The sequence below is a fragment of the Petaurus breviceps genome, unplaced genomic scaffold (assembly GCF_028583685.1).
Source record: "Petaurus breviceps papuanus isolate PSGF00001 unplaced genomic scaffold, PetGlider_PUasm1.0 175, whole genome shotgun sequence".
Classification (NCBI taxonomy): Eukaryota; Metazoa; Chordata; class Mammalia; order Diprotodontia; family Petauridae; genus Petaurus; species Petaurus breviceps.
The window spans coordinates 57,544,959-57,571,822 of record NW_027185764.1 but is presented as its reverse complement, the minus strand read 5'-3'; the positions used below and the strand labels follow the sequence as shown (position 1 = coordinate 57,571,822).

The 26,864-nt window shown below is 36.2% G+C and overlaps 1 pseudogene; it reads right to left on the bottom strand.

The window, feature by feature from the left end:
• The window catches only part of LOC138159212 (protein FAM98C-like), a 68,442-nt pseudogene extending 43,669 nt beyond the window's left edge, over positions 1-24,773 (bottom strand).
• Between the last annotated feature and the right edge of the window lie 2,091 nt (positions 24,774-26,864).

The following is a 26,864-nucleotide window of genomic DNA, read 5'->3' as shown; positions in this document are numbered from 1 at the left end:
TCTGTCTGTCTGTCTGTCTGTCTGTCTGTCTGTCTGTCTGTCTGTCTATCCATTCCATTCAATTATCCTCATACCGAGAAAAATGCTGAGGAAAGTCTCAAGAGTTACAATTGCTCTTTTCCCATGTTGGCATGCAAATAGTTCATTTTTAATAAGTTCCTTATGATTTCTTTTTCCTGTTTACCTTCTCATGCTCCTCTTGCTTCTTGTATTTGAAAGTCAAATTTTCTTTTCAGCTCTGGTCTTTTCATCCAGAATGCATGAAAGTCCTCTATTTCATTCATATTTTGCCCTGAAGTATTAAACCCAGTTTTGCGGTAGGTGATTCTTAGTTTTTATCATAGCTCCTTTGACCTCCAGAATATCATATTCCCAGTCCTTCCATCCCTTCATGTAGAAGCTGCTAGATCTTGTGTTGTCCTGATTCTGTTTTCACAATACCCAAATTGTTTCTTCCCGAATGCTTGTAATATTTTCTCCTTGACCTGGGAATTATGGACTCTGGCTATGATATTATAGATTTCTTTTGGGGATCTTTTTCAAGAGGTGATTGGGGAATTCTTTTATTTTTTGCCCTGTGTTTCTAGCATATCAGTGCAATTTTGCTTGACAGTGTCTTGAAAATTCATGTTTAGTCACTTTTTTTGATCATGGCTTTCAGGTAGTCTGATAACTTTTAATTATCTCTCCTGAATGTATTTTCCAGTTAAGTGGTTTTTCCAATGAGATATTTCACATTGCCTTTTATTTTTTCATTTGTTTGGTCTATTTTATAGAATCTTGATTTCTCATCAAGTCATTGGCTTCCATATACTCCAATCTAATTTTGAAGGAATTATTCTCTTCAGCAAGTTTTTAAATTCCTTTTCCATCTGACCAATTCTGTTTTTTTTTTTTAAAGAAATCGGGGTTAAGTAATTTGCTTAAGGTTACACAGCCAGTTATTTCTCTGTGTGGTGCTTAAGTATCAGAGCCCAGATTTGATCCCCAGGTCATCCCGACACTGGAGCCGGTGCCCTTAGTCGCTGAGCCACCTGGCCACCCCAGACCAATTCTGTTTTTAAAGGCATTCTTCTCCACATTGAGTTTTTGGAATTCTTTTGTCATTTGAGTTAGTCTTTTATTTTTAATATTAATTTCTTCAGGCACATTTTGACTTGCTTTTCATGATTTTCTTGCATCATTCTCATTTCTCCTCCCAATTTTTCCTCTACTTCTCATACTTGATTTTCAAAATTTTTCTTGAACTCCTCAATGGCCTGCAACCAGTCCCTATTTTTCTTGGAGGCTTTTGATATAGGAGTTTTGACTTTGTTGTCTTCTTCTGGCTATGTTTTGATACTCTTTGTCCCCCAAAATATTTCCATAGTCTGATTGCACTTCCTCTGTTTGTTCATCTTGCCAGCCAATTACTTGACTTTTGAGCTCTTTGCTATGGTAGAACTCTGCTTCCAGAATGGAAAGTGTTGTGTTCCAAATTCCTGGGGTTTTTCACAGGTGTTGTCTTAGGCACCTGCCTAAGAACTTTGAGGAGGACTTTCTCTGCACAGCCTCATAAAGCTCTGCCAAACCAGTGCTCCTTATCCCAGGACCACCACAAAAATACTGTGACCCAGATCCAAGTAGGGCAAAGCAAGTGAATCCTGCCTCAGCACTAGCAGAGAGATTCCTGAAAATTCCCTCTGGACTGTCACTTGGTCATCCTACAATCTGTAAAACTGGAGCTAGAAGTAGCAGAAGTGGCAGTAGTTGCAAACACCTATACCTGTGCCACCCCAGGGGGAAGGGTAAGAAAATGTTCTTCTCTCATCCTGGAGCAACAGCATTCCCCACTGACCTTTTGCTTTCTCTTTGGCATTTATGGGTTGAGAAGTCTGGAAACCATGACAGCTGCCAGTAATTCACTCTCTTGAAGTCAGCTCTGCCCTGTCTGTGCTGCTGGTTTGGGCCCATGTGGCTCTTGCAGAACTATACTTGCCTCCCAACCTGGTGTGATAGACCCCTCCTGTCAGCCTGCCAGGATGCCTTCAGTGGGATATTTGTTTATTTCTGTCACTTTGTGAGTTCTGTAGCTCTAAAATTTGTTTAGAGTCATATTTTACAGGTAATGGCAGTGGTTGGAGTGGGAACTCAAGCAAGTTCCGCTTTTACTCTACCATCTTGGCTCAGCCCCCTTACTTGATTTTCAAAGTCTTTCTTGAGTTCTTCCATGGCCTGTGACCAATTCATAATTTTCTTGGAAGTTTTTGATTCAAGAGTTTTGACTTATTTGTCTTCTTCTGGTTCTATATTTTGATCCTCTTTATCCCCCAAAAAGATTATATAGTATAATTGTGCTTCCTTTGCTTGCTCATCTTGCCAGCCAACTTGACTTTTGAGCTCTTTGCCATGGTAGAACTCTGCTTCCAGAGTGGAGAGTGCTGTGTCCCAAATTTCTGGGGTTTTGCGCTCTTGTCAGCGCTGTTCTCAGAGTTATGAGGAGGGTGCCCTCTCTACAGCCACCACAAGTTCTGCCACACTAGTACTCCTCACTCTGGATTCACTCCAAAGACTGTGACCCAGATCCAAGCAGGTCAAAGCAAGAGTAATTTCCTTCTTAATGGTCACTTGGTCCTCCTACAATCTGTAGTCGTATAGCTCAGGTGGAAGCCATATGGCAATAGTTGCAGCTGCTGCCACCTTTGCCACCCCGGGGCCAGGGGCCAGAATACACTCTTCTCTCACCCAATTCCAACAGAGTTCCCCACTAATCTTTTACCTTCTATTTTATGTTTATGGATTGAGAAGTCTGGAAACCACCACAGCTGATGGTGATTCACTCCCCTGAAGTCTGCTCCAGTGGGTCTGTGCCATGGATCTGGGTCTCCTCTGCTCTGGGTTGTCATGGCTCATGCAGCACTGTGCTCCACTCCCAGCTCAATGCAATAGATCCTTCCTATCAACCTGCCAGGCTGCCTTCAGAGGGAATTTTGTTTCTCTTTGTTATTTTGTAGTTTCTATAGCTCTAAAATTTGTATAGGGCCAATTTTTTTTACAGGTATTGGAGGTGGTTGAATTGTGAGCTCAAGCAAGTTTCTGCTATTACTTCACCATCTTGGCTCCACACCCAATTTAATACTTTTAAATAAAAAAATGTTATTCATTGTCATGTCTTGAATGGATAACGGGTTGGACTTTGAAAGAATTATTTTTATTATTGTTGAGTTTATCTTATTCCCATCTATTTCAGTAGTTTTCAGATAGAAATATTCTTGGGTCATGACCATTCTGCCAACTATTCTTCATGTGTAAATGTTTTATGCATCACTGAACAATTTTTAAAATATAGTTGAATAAAATTATTAAGACCAAGTTCCTCTTCTCCAGGTTCACTGAAAACATCCTCAAGAGTACACTAGAATGATGAGTATGAATGATGAGCACCTCAATGGGTATATACATGATTTTGATCTCTACATTCATGTCAGTATATTTTTGAAGCCTTTCATTCAATTTTGCTTGGGAATTCTCATTTCTCATATATATGTGTACATATATGAATACATGTACATATATGTGTATATATGTACATATATGTATATGTGTATATATATACATACAGAGAGAGAGACAGAGGGAGAGAGAGAGAGAGAGAGAGAGAGAGAGAGAGAGAGAGAGAGAAGAGAGAACCGAGTCAAGATTTATAAGAATACAAGTAGTTCCACAATTGACAAATGGCCAAACGATATAAACATGGAGTTTTCAGATGAATAGATCAACGCTTCCTATGGTTATATAAAGAAGTGTTCTTAATTGCTTTTGATTAAAGAAATGTAAATTAAAACAACTATGAGATACCACCTCAAACCTATCAGATTGTGTAACATGACAGAAAAGAAAAATGATAAATGTTGGAAAGGATGTGGAAAAACTGGGACACTATTGCACTGTTAGAAGAGTTGTGATTTGATCCAACCATTGTGGAGAGCAATTTGGAACTAATAACTACGAGGTTTGTATTCCAAAGAAATCATAAAAAAGGGAAAAGGACCTACATATGCAAAAATATTTATAGCAGACCTATTTATGGTGGCAAAATATTGGAAACTTCCCTCAATTCCTTTATGGCAGATAGATGCCCATCAATTGGGGAATGGCTGAACAAGCTGTGGTATACGAATGTAATGGAATACTATTGTGAAATAAGAAAAATGGAGAGGCAGATTTCAGAGGAACCTGGAAAGATTTTTATGAACTGATCCAAAGTGAGATGAGAACTAGGAAAATATTTTGCATAGTATCAGCAAAATTGTGTGATGAGCAAGTATGAATGACTCTGTCCTTTTCAGCAACATAGTGATTCAAGACTAGTACAAAGGACTCATGGAGGCCAATGTTATCCACATCCAGTTAAATAATTGATGAACTCTGAATATAGATTGAAGCACTTTTTTTCACTTACTTTATTCTTGTGTGTGTGTGTTAAATATATTTCTTCTTTCACAACAGGAATATGGAGCTATGTTTTACATGAAAACACATGTATGATTTGTATCAAATTGCCTACCATTTTCAGAAGAGGGGAGGAGAGGGAGGAATAAAAAATGGAGCTTGAAATCTTTTTTACAAATGAAGGCTAAAATTGTTTTGATATGTAATTGGAAAAAAATAAAATAATTTTAAAATAAAAATTAAAAAATTAAGGAAATAATTGAAACACAAGAATTCACATCAGCACTGGAAACTAAAGTTTCATTCCCAATGTGCCCTTTTTAAATTTCAACTTTGCAAGACTGTATCATGAATAGTTTAAATAGAATAATCACTTCTTAGTATTAGGAAAAAATATTTTTTCAAATCCTTTCATTGAGTCTTTTGAGTTAGGTGAGGCTATGAGTAGTTCATTATTGAAAAAAAAAGGTAGGTAAACACCATTATGATGATTATATATTAAAGACTGCACATATCGGATAATCTGATAATGAGCACAGAGCAATTATCCCTGAAAATGTTGGCCACTGCTTTGTGAAGGTTACATCTGTAGAGATGTGAAGTATAATAGCAATTACCATTCACTTTCAAAAGAGATACATAGAGAAAATATACTTTCTGTAATGACTCCTTTTCAAACAGCTTTCTGTATCATTAGTGAAAGGAGCATTCAAATGGAGCAGTCAAAAGACTACCGCTTTCATATTTGGGACCCTTTAGTAAATATTTGCAGAAATCTTTGTGATTTTCAGGCCAAAAGGAAAGGAGGATTGCCCACAGGCAACAAACTAACATTTGTAAATACTTTTTCATTTTAACTTTTTAAAAGAAGTTCCATGGACATAAGAATTGCTAAGTTTCAGGTAATTAAAAATGAATTCATACACATCAAGGCTGCTTCAGACTACACAATTATAATTTGAAAAATTCAAATGAGAAGATCCATTGCATCTACCTAATCTAAAGGTGATCAAGATTAAGAATACCTACATGTATAAATTAAGTGCCTGATCAAATTTTTTTAAGGACATATGCAACTTCACAGAATAAAGATGTTATAGCTGGGGTATCTTAATAAAGATCTTAGTGGAATCCCTTCATTAGTTTTGTGAAATATATTTTCTTTTTAATTAAAAAAATTCTGGGCAGCTAGATGGTGCAGTGAGTAGAGCACCAGCCCTGTAGTCAGGAGGACATTAGTTCAGATGCGGCCTCAGACACTTAACACACACACACACACACACACACACACACACAACCTAGCTGTATGACCTTGGGCAAGTTACTTAAATCCCAATTGCTCTCCAAAAAAAATTCCTATAAGCACATTTGTTTTATGTCATCTTTATTTAGAAGTATATCACTCCTTCCCTTCTTACCCTCTCAGTCAGCCACCTATTTCTTGTACAACTAAATTAAAAAGAAAAGGAACCACATAATTCAATAAAACTACACAACAAATCATTTTATTAGGCCAACAAATATAATCCTACATTCAAAGTCCCATGCTTCTGTAAAAAGAGAGGGAGGTACATTTTCTTATCTCTTCTAGTCAAGCTTAGTAGTTATAACTAAACAAAATTCAGTTACTTGTATTTTGTTGTTGTGCTTTCCAGTAATATTTTTGTAGTTACAGACCATATTATTTCCCTAGATCTCTGATATATATCACTCCAAATCAATTATAATTAGACGTCCCAGGTTTCTGGATTTTTTTCTTATTAAACATTCTGTACAACTCAGTAAGAATTCATGATATTCATGTCATACTGTGCTTAGCCATTTCTCATCTAATAGGTGGACCATTCTTTGCTTTCACAAAAAAAAAGTGTCAACATAAAAATTTTGGTATTATAGGATCTTTTTTAACAGCTTTTTTATTATTAAATTTTATGTTTATTTTTAGTTTAAAACATTCATTTCCACAAGATTTTCAGTTACACATTTTGTCTCCATCTTTCCCCTACCTAACACCTCAGAACAGCAATCACACTGAATACCCTCTCCCCTAATCTGTTCTCTCCTATATCCTCCCCCATTCCCCATACAACTTTCCAGTAGGGCAAGAGGGATCTCCATATCCCAGTGCCTGTATATCTTATTTCCCAGTGCATGTAAAATAATAATAATTTTTTAAACATTTGATATTAAAGCTTTGAATTCCAGATTCTTTCTCTTCTTTCCTCATCTCCCACCCTTACTGCAAAGATAAACAATTAAATATAGGTTGTGCATGTGTAGTTACATAAAACATTTCCATAGTGGATATATTGTGAAAGATTGACTTTATTTCCCTCCATCCTATCCTGCCCCTCACTTGTTTTATTTTCTACTTTGATGCTGTCTCTTTTCAAAAGCATGTGCTTCCAACTGCCCTATCCCAATCTGCCCTCCTTTCTATCATCCTCCCTGTTATACCCTTACCCCCCTACTTTTCTGTAGAGTAAGTTACCAAATTTAGTGTGTATGATATTCACTCCTTAAGCCAAATTCAATGAGAGTAAGTTGACCCATTCTCTTTTGCCTTCCTGTTCTTCCCCTTCCTTGTAACAGCTTCCTCTTGCCTCTTTTAAATGAGATAATTTACCTTATTCTGTCTCTCCCTCTCTCCTCTCATTATATTCTTTTCTCACCTCTTAATTTTATTTTAAAAATATCATCCCTTTCTATTAAATTGATCCTTTGCCCTCTGTCTATGTATACCTGTACACATATATATACACTCACATATGTATTCATACACACATATGCCCTCCTATATAGACATATATATGTGTATGTATGTATAGATCCATACATTTACATTTATATATACATACATTTATATTCCCTTCCACTATCCTCATACTGAGAAAAGTTTCATAAGTTATAATTATCATTTTTCCATGCAGGTATGTAAATAGTTCAACTATGATAAGTTCTTTATGATTTCTTTTACTGTTTACCTTCTCATGATTCTCTTGCTTCTTGTATCTGAATGTCAAATTTTCTATTGAAATCTGTTTTTCTTTTTTCATCAAGAATGCTTGAAAGTCCTCTATTTCATTGAATGAACATACTGTCCCCTGAAACATACTCAGTTTTGCTGGGTAGGTGATTCATGATTTTAATCTTATCTCCTTTGACCTCTAGAATATCATATTTTAAGCCCTTCAATCCTTAATGTAGAAGCTGCTAGATCTTGTGTTATCCTGATTGTGTTTCCACAATATTCAAATTGTTTCTTCTTGGATGCTTGTAATATTTTCTCCTTGATCTGGGAACTCTGGCACCTGGCTATAATATTCCTAGGAGTTTTCTTTTTGTGTTCATTTTCAGTAAGTGTTTGGTAGATTCTTTCAACCTCTATTTCACCCTCTGGTTCTAAAATATCAGGGTAATTTTACTTGAGAATTTCTTGAAGGATGATTTCTAGGTTTTTTTGATCATGGATTTCAGGTAGTGCAATAATTTTTAAATGATCTCTCCTGCATCTATTTTCCAGGTCAGTGTTTTTTTTCCAATGAAATATTTCACATCACTTTCTATTTTTTCATTTGTTTGCATCTGTTTATGTTGATTTCTCATGAAGTCATTAGATTCTATTTGCTTTTATCTATTTCTGAAGGAATTATTCTCTTCAGTGAGCTTCTGAAATTCTTTCTTCATTTGGCAAATTCGTCTTTTTAAAGCATTGTTCTCCTCATTGACTTTTTGGGCTTCTTTTGCAATTTGAGTTAGCCTATTTTTTTTTGGAGGGCAGTTGGGGTTAAGTAACTTGCCCAAGGTCACATGACTAGTTTTGTGTTAGGTATCTGAGGCCAGATTTGAACTCAGGTCCTCCTGAGTCCAGGGCCAGTGCTCTATTCACTGTGCCACATAGCCACCCCAAAAGTTAAGCTATTTTTTAAGATGTTGTTTTCTTCAGTAAGGTTGTTGACTCACTTTTCAAGATTTTCTTGCATCATTCTCATTTTTCTTTCCAATTTTTCCTCTACTTCTCTTGCTTGGTTTTAAACATCCTTCTTGAACTCCTCTATGGCTTGTAACATATTCATATTTTTCTTGGAAGCTTTTGGTGCAGGTGTTTGGATTTTGTTGTCTTCCTCCCATTCCATGCTTTTATCCTTTTTGTGCCCAAGAAAGGAATCTAATTTGGACTACTGTGCTTGCTTTTCTTCCTTTGTTTGCTGTTGTTGCCACTCAATTACTTGACTTTTGAGTTTTTTTTGCCACAATAGAACTCTATTTCTAGAGAGGAGAGCTGTGTCCCAAATCACTGGCATCTTTGCAGCTGCCGGAGCTATTAATTGGGTGCCCTCTCTGAAGCCTCCACAGGCTCTGGCAACTGGTCATATACCGCAGGACCTCCACCCAAGATAGCAATCCATATCCAAGCAGGTTAAAGCAAGATCAATTACCCTTCAAAATGGTTGCTTGGTTTCCCTATGATCTTCAGGCCAGGACCTCTGAAGCAGCCATGTGGTGATAGCTCTAGGGACACTATACCTCTGCCACTTCTCGATAAGGGATCAGTGGCTGGACCGCATCATCCCATTCCCCTACCCCTAGTTCCAGCAGAGTTCTACACTGACCTTTTACTTTGTTTTTGGCATTTATGGGTTGATAATTCTGCAAACCACCACAGTTACTGGTGATCCACTATCCTGAAGTCCACTCTAGCCACTGCTAGTTGGGGCCACCCTGGGGCTAAAACCAGGGGTTCATGTGCGGCTGCATTTGGCTCCCAGCCTGCTGCAATGGACACTTTCTGCCAGCCTGCCAGCCTGCCTTCAGCAGATTTGTTTCTCTGTCACTTTGTAGGTTCTGTAGCTCTAAAATTTATTTAGACTCATATTTTATAGGTATTTGAGGTGGTTATGGGGGGAGCTCATGGAGTTTTCCTGCTTCTATGCACTATCTTGGCTTTGCCCCCTCAAGATCTTTTTTTCTCTCTTTGGACTTTTGATAATAGTAACATCTATTAGCATCAAAAATTCTGGAAAGTAAACCCCTTTTTGCTAGATGTTAGATGATCTATAATAAAGCTTGTTTTGCTAGAAGACTTTCAAAAAAGTCAAAATGACCCATAACAAAATTGTTACCAATAAAGTCATATTACCTTTCATTTAAAACAATCACCAGTTAGTATTCACTGGATACCTCCTATATAAACTATACTTTTAGATTCATCCATACAATACTTATTATCTCCAAGTATTTGCAAGACAATTAGGTATTTTAGAGGATACAAAAATGAATGATATACTTTCCTTTTAAGCAATTTACAATCTAACAGTATAATTTGCCTTAAATAATTTATATGCATTCTTACCTTGCAGAATTAATATATACCCCATTTCTTAATTCCTCTTAAGTTCTTTTGAATCTCCTATTGTCTTTTTCCTATCCTTCCCACCCCTAAACCTTTTCCCCTGATAAATTATTGGAGTTGTCGGCAACTATGTCCACTATGTATGAGATATGATGATGAAATGAGACTATCCTTTCATTTTAAGCACTTAATTCAACTAAATTTGATTAGTGAATCAGATGTTAAGTCCTTCCCTATAGGGCCCTTCAACAAAATGTGGAAGGAAGGAGGTAGAATAGTGTAGTAGAGATAGTGCTGTACTTGGAGTCCAAAAGACCTATATTTGAATTCTGGCTTAGACACTTAATTGCTGTGTGGCCCTGGGCAAATTGCTTCTTCTTCCTGAAGTTCAGTTCCTCATTTATAAAAATAAAGATAGCATCTACTTCAAAGAGTTGTTTTAATGATAAAATGAAACAATAAATATATTTAACACACTTTGAAAGCTTTAAAATTCTTTGTAAATGTTAGTAAAGAGTTGACCTTAATCTCTTATCTCCTTTTCTGAAAGTTTTCACTTCATCTCTACATTCCATATTAATACCTAATATACAAGAGACTGAACTAAAGGAGTTTTTAAAAGTGACTAACTTATTTTCCTGAGTAATAAAATATTTGATGAGATGACTAGCACTATTTGGTGAATTCTGAGGTCTCGTCCCAAATCACTTTCCATAATACCATAACATAATGATCAAAAACTAAAATGTTAAGTTGTAGATATATTTTTTTCCACATTCTGGAAATCAAAAATTCTACATACAAACATAGAATATTATATTAGTAGGGTGAATTGAAAGGTATGATGCTTTATAAAAACATTTTCATAATGAAACCACTAATAAAAAATCAAAATAATCAGGATGAAATAAATCTGATTAATTGATTTTTTCCTTTTGCCTTTTTAGTTGTTGACATTGTTGCTGAATGCATCTATTGTCAATATATGTGTTCTTCACCTGTATTGCATCTTCTTTTCCAGCTTGATCCTGTGATGAAGTCATAATAATACATATGTGACATAAATCTGTTGCTATGGAAATTGTCTGGACATCCCAGTTTGAGTATTATGGCCTCATTTTAGAATCAAGGAAGAGAATCAAGGGCACTCAGGGGCAAAATATTTTCATCAAACTCAAATGATTTTGAAAGTAGGAATCTTATCTATTGTTAGCCTAGAAAGGCATGCTTAAGATTAATCCAAGTAAGAAGAGATAGCATTGGGAAGGAGATAAATGAAACAAAGAATAAAATTCTATGGCATGAAAATAGTGCACAGCTCTGGAATTTGTTTAAATATTTTGGCTCAGACTTTAATTCAGTAGTAACTTCCATTCATTTTGAAAGGGTCATTTTTCTTCAAAATATCGGTTTGGCCAAAAAGATAGGTAACATTTTCATCCATTCATGAAGATAATCAATCATAGACTCCTATGGTGGATGGTGATTCTGTCCTGGACCATGGGGGCAGAGTAATAGGTGAAAAAGATTGTTATTATTGTCCAGAACAATTGACATTCTTATCACATGATCTCTAGTTTCCTGGATGGTGAGGGAACTAGAGACCACAGCAAAATTCTCTACCATATTTTTGGAAGAAACTGGTAATATTTAAGCTGAAATCTGGATGATTTAGGAGACACATGATAATGTTCAAGTCTTTAAAGGGCTATCATGAGGAAGAGGGATTAGACTTCTTTAGATATGTCACATTTTGTCTTTACATAAACCCTAACAAATAACTCTTTAAAAATAGAAAAGACAGTATCAGAAGGTGGCAAGTTCCCAATTACTGGAATTCTTTCACTGGAAGCTCCATAAGTAGTTGTTGGGCATATAGTAGAAGATATTTCTATACTACTATGGCTTGTATTATAATGTTACAAGAAAATAAGTAGCAGAGCCAGACTCTGAATCCAGATTACAAATCAAGTGATAATTTTAAACAACTCCTCTATAAAACACTGCTTGTATCACACCCACTTCTATCACATCACACTGCCTGTATGCACTTTAAAAAAGTCTAATTTTGCTCCAGTTTTCCTTCAATGTCTAAATGATCCCTTCAACCCAGTCTCTCATTTTAGATCTACTGAGTTCTCTTACTCTGTTTTCTGGAATTCTTGCTCCACTTTGCTTTCATCTTAAACATTCTTCTCTCCCACAACTCTCACTTTGCTACATCTGTAACTGAGAACTGATGCCTTTTAATGACAGGACATCTCTGGTCACTCTTTTGAATTCCAGGAACCTTTCCTCCTCAGATTTTTATTCAATATAGACACCCTTCAGTCAAGATTCTTTTTTTCTTTTTATAGTTTTATCATTTTTATTTTTAGTTTACATGGTTCATTTCCACAAGATTTTGAGTTACAAATTTTCTCCCCATTTTTACCTTTCCCACCACTCCAAAACAGGGATCCCATCGAATATCTCCTCCCCCAATCTGCTATCTCACATATCATCCCCATCCCCGCTCTGATTTTCCAGTAAGGCATGGTGGATCTCTATGCTCCAGTGCCAGTATATCTTATTTCCCAGTTACATGCAAAATAATAATAATAATAATATATATATTAACATTTAATTATAAAACTTTGAATTACAGATTATTTCCTTACCTCCCTCATATCCTACCTTTACTGGGAAGATAAGGAATTCCATATAAGTTGTACATGTGTAGCTATGCAAAACATTTCCATAGTGTATATATTGTGAAAGAATGACAAAATTTGCCTCCATCTTATTCCATCCCCTACTAATTCTGTTCTCTACTTTGATCCTGTCCCTTTTCAAAAGTGGGTGCTTCCAACTTCCATCTCCCCCAAAATGCCCTCACTTCCATCCTCCCCCCTCTCATCCGCTTCCCCCCTACTATCCTGTAGGGTGAGATACCCTATTTAATGTGTATGTTGTTCCCTCCCTAAGCCAAATTCATTGAGAATGAGGTTGACTCATTCCCTTTTGCCTTCCTGTTCTTCCCCTCCATTGTAACAGTTTTCCCTTGCCTTGTCTATATGACATAATTTACCCCCATTCTGTCTCTCCACGTCTCCTCTTATTGTATTCCTTTCTCATCTCTTAATTTCATCTTTTAAGTATCATCCCTTCCTAATCAAATTGTCCTGTACCCTCTGTCTATGTATACCTGTACACATATATACACATACTCACATACGTATTTATCTGCCCATTAACCTTCTTATATACAGATATTTATGTATGTATACATATATCTGTGTATATCTATATATCTATATCTCTTTCTATATATACATACACATTTATATTCCCTTCAATTATTCTTATACTGAGAAAAGTTTCACAAGTTACAATTATTATTTTTTTCCATGTTGGAATGTAAGTCGTTCAACTTTGATAAGTTCCTTATGGCTTCTTTTCCCTGTTTAGCTTCTCATGCTTCTCTTGCTTCTTGCATCTGATTGTCAAAGTTTCTATTTCACAATGCTTTTTTTCATCAAGAATGCTTGAAAGTCTTCTATTCCATTGAATTGCCATATTTTCCCCTGAAACATAATACTCAGTTTTGCTGGGTAGGTGATCCTTTGTTTTAATCCCAGCTCCTTTGACCCCTGGAATGTCATATTCCAAGCCCTTCCATCCATAAGTGTATAAGCTGTCAGATTTTGTGTTATCCTGATTGTGTTTCCACAGTATTCAAATTGCTTAGGAGTTGTCTTTTTGGGATCTTTTTCATGAGGTGATCAGTGGATTTTTTCAACCTCTATTTTGCCCTCTGGTTCTAAAACGTCAGGGTAATTTTTCTTGAGAATTTTTTGGATGATGATTTCTAAGTTCTTTTTTCTTTGATCATGGCTTTCAGGTAGTGCTATAATTTTTAAATGATCTCTTCTGGATCCATTTTCCAGGTCAGTGGTTTTCCCAATGAGATATTTCACATTGCTTGCTATTTTTTCATTTGCTTGGATCTGTTTAATAGTATCTTGATTTCTCATAAAGTCACTAGTTTCCATTTGCACAAATCTAATTCTGAAAGATTGATCCTCTTCAGTGAGATTTTGAGATTCTTTTTCCATCTGAGAAATTTGGCTTTTTAAGGCATTCTTCTCCTCATTGCCTTTTTGAGCATCTTTTGCCATTTGAGTTAGTCTACTTTTTAAGGTGTTATTTTCTTCAATCAGGTTATTGACTCTCTTTTCATGATTTTCTTGCATCCTTCTCATTTATCTTTCAATTTTTCCTTCACTTCTCTTATTTGGTTTTGAAAATTCTTCTTAAGCTCCTCTATGGCCTGTAAGCAGCTTATTCTTTTCTTGGAAGCTTCTGGTGCAGGAGTTTTGACTTCTCTTTCTTCCTCCTGTTCAATGCCCTGATCTTTTTTGTCCCCAGAAAAGGAATCCAAAGTTTGACTCCTGTGTTCTTCTTGCTTCCCTCACTTGCTCATTTTGCCACTCAATTACCTGACTTTTGAGCTTTTTGCCACAGTAGAATTCTGCTACCGGAGGGGGGAGTTTTTCCCAATAGCTGGGTTTTTGTATCTGCTGGACATATTAGTTGGGTGCCCTCTCTGAATCCTCCACACACTCTGGCAAGCTGTTCACTCATGCCAGGATCTCCAACCGAGACAGTGATCCATATCCAAGCAGGTTAAAGCAAGAGTGAATACCCCACAGACTGGCCCCTTTGTTCCTCTTCAATCTGCAAATCAGGAGCTCTGAAGTAGACATGTGGTGGTGGCTGCATGGCCCCTGCATCTCAGCCACTTCTTTCTTCAGGGGCAAAGGCTGGACTGCACTCTCAAACTCCCAGGTCCCAAAGTCCACACTGCACTGACCTCTCACTTTGTCCTTAGCATCTATGGGTTGTTAATTCTGGAAACAACCACCGCTGCTGATCCCTCCAGGTGTTTGCTGGTTGTAGCCACCCTGAGGCTAAAACCCTGGGCTCCCTCGGGGCTGGGCTTGGCTCCCAACATGCTGTGCTAGCTGATTGCTGCTTCCTGCTGTCCTGCTGAGCTGTCCTCAGTGAGAGGTTAGCTTCTCTGTGTCATTTTGTGGGTTCTGTAGCTCCAAAGTTTGTTTAGAGTCATTTTTTTTCACATGAATTGGAGGAGGTGGTAGCAGGAGTCGCTTGGAAGTGCTGTTTCTACTCCGCCATCTTGATTCCACCCCCTGTCAAGATTCTTATAACTGTTATCTACCAAACCTTCATTAAATTTTCCATCCTTTCTAAATGAGTTCAGTGCCTGGATCACCATCTTCACTTCAACTCTATCTCTTGCCCTCATAATGAGAAATTTTGCTGACATGTTGGTATTCCCTGAAATACCCTAATATCTCAGTGACTTTATTTATACATTTTCTATTTATACCTCAATTTACTCCTTAATTCCATGTCTACTGTGCATAGAGATTATCATAACATTAATCTTGCCACTGTATTCCACTTACATTTTCATGAACTCAAAAATTTCTTTATTTGATTTAATCTTTTAGATGTTTCATAACTATCTTTCCTTTAATTACAACCTCCAACTATTATTTTCCTCACCATGACTTCTAATATCTTTACCTATGTGTTCTTTCCCAGGTAATCATCCATACATACTGTACATTCTTCTCCCTCCTTATCTTGAACCTTTGAGGAACCAGCTCTACCGTATACTCAAGTCCCTTTCCCACTTAGCCTATAATTGATCATACCTTCACAAGACTCAATCTTAGATTACTCATATCACATATTTGTCTTTTCCTATTCATTTGCTACTGAAAAAACCTGGAGAAAATCATGAAGACTGGGTGCACTATAAATTTATGTAAAATTATCTCAGCTGGGTGCTCACTAAACCAATATAATAATTTTCTACCTCCTCAACTAATGCACTATCTCATAAATCTTTTTGTCCCTCCTCAAACCTTCTAAAGCACTCCTTTTCCCACCCTCTCAGCTGAGGACCTTCCTTTATATTTCACCACAAAATTATGTTTTTTGCTGAGAGCACATTCTTCTCCCCTCTTCATTTCAAATGTCAAATTTCTTCCACCATTATTTCTCTTTGACCCTCTTTTAACACAAAGATATGTTTTTTTCTCTTCCCAAGGCAAATCTCTCAATATTCAACCTTATCCCTCTCCATCACATCTTCAGAAGACTTCTCTATTATCCAAACTCTCCTAGTAATCTTCTATGTCTCTGTATCTACCTGCTGTTTGCTTTATGTCTATCAACATGCTATCTTTCTCCACTTATACGGAACCCTCAGTTAGTCTGACCATTTCCACTAGCTGTGATCCCCTGTCTCTATCATTAGCTAAGTGATAAAGGGGATATAGTACTGGGCCTGGAATAAGGAAGATCTGAGTTCAAATCTGGCCTCAGAGACTTACTGGCTGTGTGACTCTGGACAAATTACTTAACCTCTGTCTGCCTTTGTTCCCTCAGCCATAAAATTGGGATATTAATACCACCTATCACACATAATTGTTGTGAAGATCAAATGAGATATTATTTATAAAAAGTACTTAATATTGGTGCCTGGCATATAATAGGAACTATATAATTGTCTATTACTTTCTTCTTCCTTAACTGGCTATAATTTAGAAAGCCATATACAAGTTATTACTTGTTCCTCACATCTTCTCACTCTGTCCTTAATCTCTTGAAGTCTTGCTTCCTTCTTCACCATAAAACGAGGTCTCTTCCTCCAAATTTAACCATAATCTCTTAATTGTTAAATTGTGCTGCCTTTTTTCAATTTTCATTCTTCTTGGTCTCTCTGCAGCTTCTGACATTTTCGATCATCTTTTTCTCTTTGATACTCTCTTTTCTCAAGGTTCTCATATCACTTCTCTCTCCTGGTTCTTCTCCTACAAGTCTGAAAATTTCTCAGTTGCCCTCCCATTGGGTATTCATTAAGACACACTCAGTAGATCCCTAAGATATATCACTAAGGATCTATCCTAAAATTTCTTATTTTCTCTCTCTGTGTATTATTTTGATTTTTACTCTCACAGATTTAATTATCATCTCCACATAGATGATACTTAGATTTATTTATCCAGCTTTAACCACTCTCTTGAAGCTTAGTATAGAGCCTGGAACATCCAAAGCATTTAATATATGTTTGATGATAAAGTTGAATGTAAGTTATAAGGGGATAAAATTTAATGGGCATAAAAAAACATCCTGTGTTTCAAAAGATCTACTTCACAAATATAATGTTAGAGATGCATATCTGACTGAAAATATTTTTTAGTGTACTACATTTTAAAGAAGTATGAATATTCGACTAGATTGAACTGAGATCTCTTCCAAATCTAGCATACCATGTGATTCTGTGACTTTTGAATGCTGTAGACATAAAATTGAAAAAAAATCAGTCAAGAAAAAATTATTTCCAGAAAAAGGCAAGATAGGCAAAGCTGCAAAAGGGACACAATTATATACTCCTCTCTGCTGGTAAATGTCATGAGGAATGTTTTTCTTTCTGTAGATCAATTTCTTAAGGGCAATTATCAAAACAAATGCCTACAGCTTGTTTACTCATCAGCTTTATTTATATGTGACATTCTTCTTGTAATTTTAGTGATTCCAAAGCATAATAAAAATGAAAATCTTTTTCATATAATTTTAAATTATTTGTACATATTGATCCAAGAGATCTTTAAGATGCTTGCTTTGTGAATATTCTTTGCAATTTCTCAAAGTAATACTAACTCTGTGCCTATTTTTTAAATCTTGATATTTTTATTTTCCAGGATTTTTTCTGTAAGCAAAATATTGTCCTTTTATTAATAAATCTGGTAGATTTAATAGCAATATCTGCCTTCTGTAAGTATTTAAAAATATATTACTATGCAATTAACAGGGAAGAACAGCTAGCCTTTTCTTTCTGAAAGCAGTTAATTAACTGAGGAAGACAAATCTCATATGTTGAATCCTGATTTTTTCTCTATTCTGTAATAAGTAGTATTTCAATTTTCAAAAATTAAAGCCAAAGTGAGAAATTAATACCTATATAATTGCATTTTGTGTTTTCTTATTATCAACTAAAAATAAGATCCTTTTCCATCTCTGCTCAACCAAAATTTTTACTGTTTGCTAAACATAAATCTCCACATGGAAAATTAAAGGGAAATGGTATAACAGCAGCAACTCTTATGTCAGAGATTCTTATAGGGCACAACTGGTTTGGATATACTTTGAATGCCTTCTTGGTGATATAACTTGTTAATTCTCATGCATTTCAATAGCATCTGATTCATAATGTTAAAAAAAAAACCAAACCAACAACAAATAGTTTGGGAGGGGGGAAGAGGGGAATTGTATATTTTGAAGAAAACATCAGATTATGAATTTAGAACTAGACAAAAACTTAGATGTCATTTAGTCCAAACTCCTCATTTTACCGAGGAAAGAAATAGACATGGAGAATAAGTGACTCCAATATTCACATCAGAAGTCAGTCACAGAACCTGTTTTTGAACTCAGGTACTGTTCAATGTTCTTTGTCTTGGACTAAGCAGAAAACTGAAAGGACATAATCATAACCATTCATAAGATCTTTCACTGGGTGTCTGAATGCACTTAGTCACTTAAGCAATGCCATGGTCCTACCATTATGGTAGATACTCAGTCCATATTTCTCACAAAAGTTCATTTGGTCATTTCTCTGGTTGTCCAGTCCATAATAATTTTGGTTTTCTATGTTCCTCACTCTTTTCCTGTATCTGTTAAGATGACCTAAGGTTCATGTGTATGTGTGTGTGTGTGCTTGTGTTTGGGTGTGTTTCAGTAGCCTTGTTGCACCACAGACTCATAGTCACCTGGCAATTCATTTAAACTAAATCCCAATGACATGGAAGAGTATGGTTAAAAACCGATTTTAGGTCTTACCCTTTTTAGACATTTGTCATCTTAACGCTCTATTAAAAATGTTGAAAAAATGGGGATGACCCATCACAGATTGTAAAGGAAAGTTAAAGAAGCATTTATTCTTCTTTGTTCATTTAGGCATAGTAGTTTCTCATTTGAACTTGATAAAATAAAATGGCGGATACCCATAGACTTGTTGAATGATCAGTCACACATCTGGTAGTCTTTAAAAAAAAAACAAGCCATTCAACTCTGCAGACAGTTAACTCAGAAGACCTCTGTGAGAACAGGGACATTTTCCCCTAGCAATTTGGGGCTGAGCAATTGAGAGTCAAGAGTAACAGACCCAAGTGGCCTTGTTTAGTGACCTTCTCAGAAAAGATGTAGTTGCAGAAAAAGCTACATCAATATAACACAAAAATAGAAAGGACAATTGAGTCCTATTGTACTCTGTATTCTCTGCAATAGTTTCTTAGATATGTCAGACATCATCTGAGGGATGCAGCACAAGCTTATCCATGCTTAGTAGCTTCCTGGGGAACCTGGACATCAATTCTGCACGGGCCTAACATTGCAGAAACAGCTTGATACAGTAGAAAGAGCCCTAATTTTGAACTCAGAAAATCTGGGTTCAAAGCTATAAAATCATCAACATTTCTCTATATTATAGACATAGAAAGAAATCTCAGTAAGATGAATTCCATTTCAAATTATTACAAAAATCATGAAATTTCTGGGAGTCAACTTAACAAAGACACAAACAAGGGTGACCGTAATGGTTATGGGATTCCAAGGTCTTCCATACCCCTTGAACTTACTGACATAGCAGGAAGGCATGGGGCAAAAGGAAGCAGAAGCCAAGCTAGAGTGCTTGCTGTGACTGGAAGTGTGGTAGCAGCAGCAGCAGCTGCAGTGGTGGTGGCGATGGCGGTGTAGGTGGTGGCAGCGTGAACTCCTTCTCTTTTGAGCCAGCCAGAATTTCTGCTAAGGACTCCCCTGAGGACTGCCAGGGAACTGTGAGGGGCTGGAGCTGCCTGAGCAGTTGCTGTGAGTATAGGAGAATGTTTGCCTTAAGTAGCCTGTTCTGTTTTGAAGGCTTGAAAATGTGGGTGTTTATAAGACTTAACTATGTGTGCCAACTTCATAACTACTGTGATGGCTTTGACTTCCTGGTTTTGGGACCCAGTTTTCTGTTATTTGAATAAATGTCCTATCTTTATCCCCCATGTAAAAAACCTGGTATATTTTGTGATTAATAACCATATCAGCATATTTATAGATACCGTTGGGATTGTGAATATTGCATTGTTGATACAGTAACTAAATACAACAATAAAAGCATTATTTACACAAATAAAGGGATATTTAAATGGATACCCACTGCTTATGGTTGTTCTGTGCTAACATAATAAAAATGATAATACCTGTTACACTTCTCTTGTATGATCTCAGGCAAAACAATTAACCTTCATGTGTTTTAGTTCTTTTCCTCTAATATGGCTTCAATGTCCTCTAAACTCTTTTCTACCTCTAAACCTATACAGCTATGATCTAAATTAATTGATAGACTTAGTGTTAAATAAAATGTATCACAATAAGATAAATATGTATATGTATGTAATGTATGTGTGTGTATATCTTCAGTATAAAAAAAAGTTATACCACAAAAGTGGGGAAAGAATATAAAATACTTTGACAAATGTGACTGGAGGAAGAATTTTGATTTATCAAGATATAGAGAAGATTTTAAAAGAAACAACAGCCAATTTTTCTACAGATTTTTAAAAGTTTCTGCATGAAAGAAATTAATAAAGACCAAATTAGACAGAGAGTAGAGCTGTAAAATATTTTCATCGAATGTCACCAATAAAAGTCTGATATCCATAGTCTACAAGGATCTTGTACACCCTCAAGAGTGATTCCCCCAATAAACAAGTAGTCAAGGGAGATGAACAATTTTCAAAGTAAGAATTATTAACTAAAAATACATGGCCACACAAATACATGTTCCAAATTTCTAATAATGAGAAAAAAATTTAAAGCAGCATTAAAGTTTTAGAACAACAGAGGAAAATAGTCAATTTGGAGAGGATATGGAAAGAAAAAAATTGTGCACTGTTTGTTTCATTTTAAACTTGTGGTTCAATAAATATAAATATTTCCATATACAGATAGAGAAAAATTCGATCTCTATTATGCACAGGTTATTTTTAACCAATACCTAAATTAAATTAAACACTTCAGCACCAATATTTCCCTCTCTTAATTTGTTCCTCACTGAAATTCTCCTTGAATATTTAAAAAAAATATTCCATACTCTTTTCTTTCTTCTGTTGCTTCTATTTTTATTATCTTCATTATCATTATTATTTTGATGTAATAGTTGTGACAGGAATAGGGAGGAGTTTTGAGAACATACAAAATAGTATAACAATTATGTATTTAGACTAGAAAGGAAATTCACCTGTTCCTATGCTTTCTAATAGCTAAAGTGTCAGTTTTAAACAAACTGAGTAGGTTTATCTTTAAAGGGGGTGGGAAAACAATTCTTGAAATAATGGTTTTGATTTCTTTGCCATTAGCCAAGGGAGAATTGGTACAGGCAATTCTAGTAGAATTTCCACTCCCTCTTGAAGTCATAATCTGATTTAGCATGATTGTTACCATTGAGCAAATTAAAGTGGAAGAGAGTGTTGTTTGATGTGAGTTGTAATCTTTTAATCTTATCCTAACTGAAGTTGTTTTATTGCATCCTATGGCCTACATGTGTCTCAATGCCCTGCTTTTCTTTTGCCTTTGTTTGTAATAAAGATTTTTTTTAAAGAAAGAATAAGGAAAATTAGGCAAAATTAACTGCCTTATCAAAAAAAAGCCAGACTTTATGTTCAATATTATACAACATTAGTCCTCTACAAAGAAGGAAGGGGATGATGTCTTCCAATAAATTTTCTTTTAGGCTAAGCTTGGTCATAATATTATACCATTAAGTTTCATTGATTTGTTGTTATTGTTTGCATGTATATGACTGTAGACTTTGTGCATATTGTTCTACTCATTCTACTTATTTCACATTGCATCTATTCGTATGCTTTTCCATAATGATTTGATACATTCTATTCATTTATTTTTACAGGGCAGTAATATTCTGTTAAATTAATTTACCAAAATTTTAGTCATTCTCAAGTCAATAGTAATTGAATCCTGAATCATGGGATGAATCGACAAATCTACCAACAACACATTAGTATGCCTGTCTTTTTATAACTCCTGTGACATTGAGCAGTGATGTAAGCTCCATAATCATCAGGATATTTGAACAAAGATAGCAAAAAGGTGCAGTTTATGAAATCTGTTTGGAACCTGTCAGTGCCTATAGCAAGGGATAAAACTCATTCCCAGCTGGGTTAATAAGCAAGCATAATGAAACAGAAATAGAGGCAGAGCCAAAATTATTGTTGGGGAAATAGGAAATGGAGTTATAAGCTGAATATTGCAGAAGAGTAAAGGCTTTCTTTCTCCTAGGCACTACATCCAGAACTGCAGAAGCACTGGATCCTAGAGAGGACAGAACCAAGAAGATTCTGCCCCCTCCATCCAAGAGTGACTTTAATACAAAGATCTTATTCAGAAAACGAACCTGTAGATATGAGTAAAGACAAGAAGATTCCAAATAAAATGAAGACATTGTGAATGAAGAGACACTAAGGAAGTCAAACCAGAAGGGTAAATTCATAACATATACAAGTAAAACCACAGAGGGGAAAGGATTTGCCACAATGACTACAGGAATTACTGGAAGAAACTAAAAAAGGAAAAGAGAAAGGAATTTATAAATAAAATCAGAAGCACTTACACGTACTGAAATTTAAACATTGACCTTAAAATATGTTTATATGTATTTTAGCACACATTAAATAATGTAACTTGAAAATCTTCAGGTTCAGAGTAAACAAAAAAGTCTGATAGCTTATTTCAAAAATTAAAAAAAAAAGAAATTGGCTTAGGTTTAATATAATAAGAGGGAAAAGTTAAAATATGAAGAATCTATTAGTTGGCAGAGATGGATGAGTAAAAGCAAGAACTTGCCTGAGCTCAGCTTCCAACCACTTCCAATGCCTATAAAAATGACTATAAACAAATTTTAGGGCCACAGAACTCACAAAGTGACAGAGAGAAACAAATCTCCTACTGAAGGCAGTCTGGAAGGCTGACAGGAAGGGTCTATCAGACCTGAATGGAAGCCAAGCACAGTCCCATGTGAGTTATGCATGCCTAGACTCGTAACCAAGAGTGGCCAAAGCAGACTTCAGGAGAGTAAATCACTGGCAGCTGTGGTGGTTTCTAGACTTCTCAACCCATAAATGCCAAAGAGAAAGCAAAAGGTCAGTTGGTCCTGGGTGAGAGAAGAGCCTAGTCTGGCCCCTGCCCATGGGGCCACAGAGGAGGTGATTGTGGTTGCAGTGGATGGGCAATGGCCTTCTGAGCTCCGGGCCTATAGATCGTGGGGGAACCAAGAGGCTGACCACAAGGAATTGGCAGGAATTTCTCTGCTGACACTGAGGCAAGATTCTCTTTCTTTGCCCTGCTTGTATCTGGGTCACAATCTTGTCTAATGGTCCTGGGGTAGGGAGGGCTAGCATGGCAGAGCTTGTTGAGACTCTGGAGAGGTAGTCTTCCTCACAGTTTTGAGGCTGTTACCTAGAAAAAAGGCACAACAGCTTCCTTTTTAATTTTTTGAGTTTTGTAAGTCTTATATTTTAAATTATTTTTCAATTTATTTAGTTAGTTTTAGTTTTCAATATTCATTTCCATAAGATTTTGAGGTATAAATTTTCTCCCCATCTTTCCCCTACTCCCCAACCCAAGATAACTAGCCTACTGAATACCCCTTCCCTCAAGCTGTTCTCCCTTACATCATCTCCCATTACCCTCCTAACTTTCTAGTAGGGCAAGATGGATTTCTATAGCCCAGTGATTATATATTTTATTTCCCAGGAGCATGTAAAAAACAATTTTTAAATCAATATTTGTTTTTAAAACTATGATTTCCATATTATTTTCCTTCTTCCCTCCTCACCTACCCCCACTGGGAAGACAAGCATGCAATATAGGATGTACATGTGTAGTTATGCAACACGTTTTCATAGTAGTTATGTTGTGAAAGACTAACTATATTTCCTTTTATCCTATCCACACCCCCTAACTTATTATATTTTCTACACTTACCCTTTCCCTTTTCAAAAGTGTTTGCTTCTGACTACCCTCTCCTTCAATCTGCCCTCCCTTCTATCATATCCCCCTTCAATCACCTTCCCCCCTACTTTCCTATAGGGTAAGATACCCAATTGAGTGTGCATGTTATTACTTCCTTAAGCCAAATTCAATGAAAGTAAAATTCACATTCTTTCTCTTCCCCTCCATTGTAACAGTTTTATTTTGACTCTTTTATATAAGATAATTTACCCTATTTTATCACTTCTTTTTTCCTCCCAATATATTCCTGTCTCACCTCTTAATTTTACATTTTAGATATCATCCTTTCATATTCAACTCATCCTGTGCCCTCTCTCTATTTATACATGTATACACATACAAATATACATAAATACACATACTTACACCCTCCTATACATGCATATGTGTATGTATGTATGTATATATTCCCTTCAACTATCCCCATACTGAGAAAAGTCTCATGAGTTACAGTTATACTTTTCCATGTAAGAATGTAAATAGTTAGCTTCCATTTGCTCCAATCTCATTTTGAAAGAGTTATTCTCTGCAGCAACTTTTTGAAATTCCTTTTCCATCTGGACAATTCGGCTTTTTGAGGCATTCTTATCCTCATTGGCTTGTTGGGCCTCCTTTGCCATTTGAGTTAATCTATTTTTAAGGTGTTATTTTCTTCAATCAGGCTGTTAACTCTCTTTTCATGATTTTCTTGCATCATTGTGATTTCTCTTTCCAATTTTTCCTCCACTTCTCTTACCTGATTTTCAAAATACTTCTGGAGGTCCTCCATGGCCCAGTTCACATTTTTCTTGGATGCTTTTGATGCTGAAGTTTTGACTTTGTTGTCTTCTTCTGATTCCATGTTTTGATCATTTTGTCCCCAAAAAAGGATTCTATAGTCTGATTGCACTCCTCTGTTTGCTCATCTTACTAACCAATTACCTGACTTTTGAGAATTTTGCCATGGTAGAACTCTGCTTCCTGATTGGAGAGAGCTGTGTTCCAAATGGCTGGGGTTTTCACAGTTGTCAGAGGTATGAGGAAGGTACCCTCTGTATAGCCACCATGAGCTCTGGTACATTGGCATTCCTCATCCCAAGACCACCACACAAACCTGTGACCAAGATCCAATTAGGTCAAAGCAAGTGTGATCACCCTGTGAGGGGTTGCTTGGGCCCCCTATGATCTGCAGGCCAAGAACTCCCCAGGCAGCCTCTCAGCAGCAGCTGCAACTGTCATGCAGCCACACAACTCTTTCCCTGGGTGCCGGGGCTGGTACTCTTTGCTCACCCTAGATGAACAGGGTTCTCCACTGTCCTTTTACTTTCTCTTTGGCATTTATGGGTTGAGAAGTCTGGAAATCACCACAGCTGCCAGTGATTCACTCTCCTGAAGTTTGCTCTGGCCAGTTTGTGCCCCTGGTCAGGGCTGCCCCTGGTCTGTGCCCATATGGCTCAAACACACTTGCTTGGCTCCCAGAATGGTGCAATAGACTCTTCCTGTCAGCCTTCCAGGCTGCCTTTAATAGGAGATTTGTTTCTTTCTGTCACTTTGTTGGTTCTGTAGCTCTAAAATTTGTTCAGAGCCATTTTTTACAGGTATTGGAGGTGGTTGGTGTGGAAGCTTAAGCAAGTCCCTGCTTTTACTCTGCCACCTTGGCACAACAGCTTTCTGACAACAGCTGTGCAAAACCACATAAATTTGGGACACAGAACTCTCTACTCTGGTAGTAGAATTCTACTGTGGAAAAGAGATAAAAAGTCAAGTAATTTACTGGCACGATAAACAAATAGGGGAAGCATAGTCATATTATAGACTCTTTTTTTGGGAGACAAAGAAGATCAAAACATAGAACATGAAGAAGACACCAAAGTCAATACTTCTTCTTCATAAACATCTGAGAAAAATGTGAAATGGTTGTAAGCCATGGAGAAGCTCAAGAAGGATTTTGAAAATCAAGTAAGAGAAGCAGAAGAAAAATTGGGAAGAGAAATGAGAATGATGGAAGAAAATCATGAAAAGCATGTCATCAGTCTGCTAAAAGAGACCACCCAAAATACTGAAGAAAATAACATGTTAAAAATAGAATATCTCAAATGACAAAAGAAGCCCAAAATGTCAGTGAGGAGAAGACTGTGTTAAAAAGCAGAATTGACCACAAGGGGAAGGAATCTCAAAACCTCACTGAAGAGAATAATTCCTTCAAAATTTGATTGGAGTAAATGGAAGCTAATGATGTTATGAGAAATCAAGATACTATAAAACAGTTCCAAACAAATGAAAAATGGAAGGCAATGTGAAATATTTCATTGGAAAAACCACTGACCTGGAAAAATAGGTCCTGCAGAGATCACTTAAAAATTATTGTACTATCTAAAAGCCATGATCAAAAAAAGATCTTAGACATCATCTTTTAAGAAATTATCAAGGAAAATTGCCTGATATTCTAGAACTAGAGGGCAAAATGGAAATTGAAAGAATTCTCCAGATCACCTCTTAAAAAGATCCCAAAAAGAAAACTCCTAGGAATATTTTAGCCAACTTCCAGAGTTTCCAGGTCAAGGAGAAAATATTACAAGCAGTCAGGAAGAAACAAGTTGAATATTGTGGAAACAGAATCAGGATAACACAAGATCTAGCAGTTTCTACATTAAGGGATCAAAGGAATTTCACTATGATATTCCAGAAGTCAAAGGAGTTAGGATTAAAACCATGAATCAGCTACCCAGAAAAACTGAGTATTATCCTCAAGGGGAAAATATGGACATTCAATGAAATAGAAAACTTTCAAGCATTCTTGATGAAAAGATCAGAGCTGAACAGAAAATTTGACTTTCAAATACAAGAAGCAAGAGAAACAGGAAAAAGAAAACAGGAAAGAGACATAAAGTTGAACTATATATCTATATCTATCTATCTATCTATCTATCTATCTATCTATCTATCTATCTAT